Raw genomic sequence first — 2,814 nt, 5'->3', positions numbered from 1 at the left:
TTCTGATCACCTACACCCATCAGAAAGGCAGCCAGACTGAGCACCGTGCTCTCCTGTTTGATACCTGGACTAACGCTCAACTCAGTCAATTCTTTAAAGGCAAAAAGAGACAGAGCAGAGCAATGTTTTATTAAAAGGTTTAAATCACCTGCATTGCCACAGAAACAGCAAAGAAAATGACATACCCCAGAGGGAGAAACCTTTGGTTTAAATGCCTGTAAAAATGTGTGAAAGAAAAGGAAGAGCTCCTGCCTGGGAAAATCATGAGCCTGTCTCAAAGTCTACAAGACTAAGCAGAGGAAGTGAGTGAATGACTGTGGCACATGCATGAGTGGCTGAAAGTGCAGCCTGAGCAGTAATTGGCTCTATTGGTGCTCCTCTGATTAGCTGGTTTTGGCTACAGCACTTGTCAGATCCAAGCTGAGTTCACAGTACAAAAGTATTCACACTGCACTGAAGAACGTCTCAGATCAGCCAGTGGATCCCTGCAGAGAAACACCAAACACAGATCTGAAGGATGTGGTCTCCAGGGAGGGCTTTGTATCCTTACTTCATGTCACTAATTCCTTGTTATCTTGAGCTGGAAGAGAAAGGACTCCTGGAATGGATTCAGATGCTCCTGTTACTTTTCACTACCTCAGAAATGAAGGAAGAGAGAAGAAAATTGATGATGCTTCTGTGCAGAGAAATTTAAGAACAAAATCACATCACTGAATGTAGGTGGTTTGAACTCTTAGCCAAAATATCCAAGAGTTGCTAATGAACTGAAAGAGCAAAGGGATCAGCTTGTTGGGATGGGAAGGAAAGGCAACACACTGATAAATCTCCAGAGAGACTCCTGACAGGGAGAGGTCTCAGATGGGGACATCTCACAGAGGGCGCAGGACAAGGTGAGCCACCCCAAGCCCTTAAAGTGACAGTGGGCACAGCACCTGCAAACATGAATGGAAGAGAACAAGGAAATCAGGCACTTCCAAGTGAGAGGTATTTTTATGTGCAGACTTACAGTCCTACTGTGTCTGTTCCAGAATTATGGCTAAGACCCACTTTCAGCTCATTCAGTTCTGAAGTCAGCTCCAAGGACACCTGCTTTATCCCCAAAATGCTGACATGACCACTCTGCAGAATGACAGAGAAATTACACAGAACATTAATTATTTGCATCCACACTCACCAAAAAGCAATTTGGAGACCATCAGCCAACACCAGTGTATGCCAGCAAATTGGTGTTTTCTGAGCTAGCTGACTGATTCAAGCTCTCTAATCAAATATAAGCAGTTTAGGCTATTAATAGTAGTATTAAGGAAAGACATCCATATTTTGCTTGTGAGCTGCCTGTCCTTTCTCACCCTGTCCTCCCTCCCAGCTAAATTATGTTATGTTATGTTATGTTATGTTATGTTATGTTATGTTATGTTATGTTGTGGCTAAATGAAATGTGAGGAACAGCAGAACAGATCACAGCTTAGATCAGATATTTCCAAAGTGGTTTGAGGACAGTTGACCATTATTTACTTGCAGCACACAGTAAACACAGATGAAGGTTAAATATGAGGCTTTTCTACCCAGAATATATCAATCTTGGATGTATACACAGAGGAGGTAGCAATTGCATGTCACACAAGCTGAGAATTTGGTTCCTAGGACAAAACCAACCAACCTATGGTTACAAACTTCTCATCAGCTTCTTGGGGCTCTGCCTCCTGAGTTGTGGCACTGAAGTAATAAAACGCTTGCATGTTGTTGCCCACACTGAACACTAGATTCATGTGAGTGAAGCTGCCAGGCTCTGACACCAGTAATACTGCTTGGAGAGACATGGAGAGACCACCTTGGATGAGCTGTAAATCTCTCCCATCACTTGCAGCACTTCTCTCTTTATTCTTTGCCAGCATCTCAAGATACCATTTCTCAATAGAAATCTGAGGTTCATATCAAAGCCTCCATTTACAATGAATTGCAGAAAATGCCTCCAAAACTGCCTCAGCTTTATCTGAAGTCAACATCAGCCTCATTCCTTTGTTTTACTCTTTATTTTTTTTTAATTTATGTATCTAAAACCTACTGAAAGAGGCTATGAAACCTTCTCTACCACAGTTTTATCCCTTCAGGTTCCACAGCAAAAAGCAGTTTTTCCTAATGGTTAACATGAAAGAAATACTGAGCTAGTTGGTCTTTTGGGATTTCTTGGGGATATTTTCTTTAAAAAATTCAGAATTGTCTTAACCTCTTTTCCTGAAAGTTGGAAGCAATTTGTTGATCTTTGAGAAACAGAGGGAAAAAATTTAGAAAAACTCTATCTGTCATTCTGAAATGTTTGTTAGGAAAAAAAATCAAAATATTTTTCTCTTTTAGCAGGAAGCAACTTTGCTGTTCTTCCATAAAACTTCGATGAAATGTATTATAGAATCATGCCATCATGAAATATGAATATTCCTTTTTTAAACTCTTCAGCACACAGCTGAGTCTGATGAAACTATTCCAGATGAAAACACTTGTCACTGAAGATATTTTGTCTCACTATTATGAAGTTGACTCAGCATTATTTAACAGATGATTCATTATTTTGCACATTATTTTGAACCCCAGTCCTGCACAAGCACTCTCCTATACCAGGCACAGCATGAACATGAAACAAAGAGGCACCTTCTGCTTCCAAGATCTCCTAGTCCTTGCAGAGGACTGGAGAGGCAGATGGAGGGTGAGATTAAAGGAACCAGCTAGGACATGCTGTCAGACTTTGAGTAACCTTTACAGCTAGGGAGAGATTTAACTGGGACTGTGTCTCCATGGTATTAATATAAAGAAAAAGCT

The sequence above is a fragment of the Corvus kubaryi genome, unplaced genomic scaffold (assembly GCF_017639235.1).
Source record: "Corvus kubaryi isolate FWS band 111438036 unplaced genomic scaffold, C.kubaryi_AGA036_p1.0 135, whole genome shotgun sequence".
NCBI classification, from domain to species: domain Eukaryota; kingdom Metazoa; phylum Chordata; class Aves; order Passeriformes; family Corvidae; genus Corvus; species Corvus kubaryi.
This window is presented reverse-complemented; position numbering follows the sequence as displayed.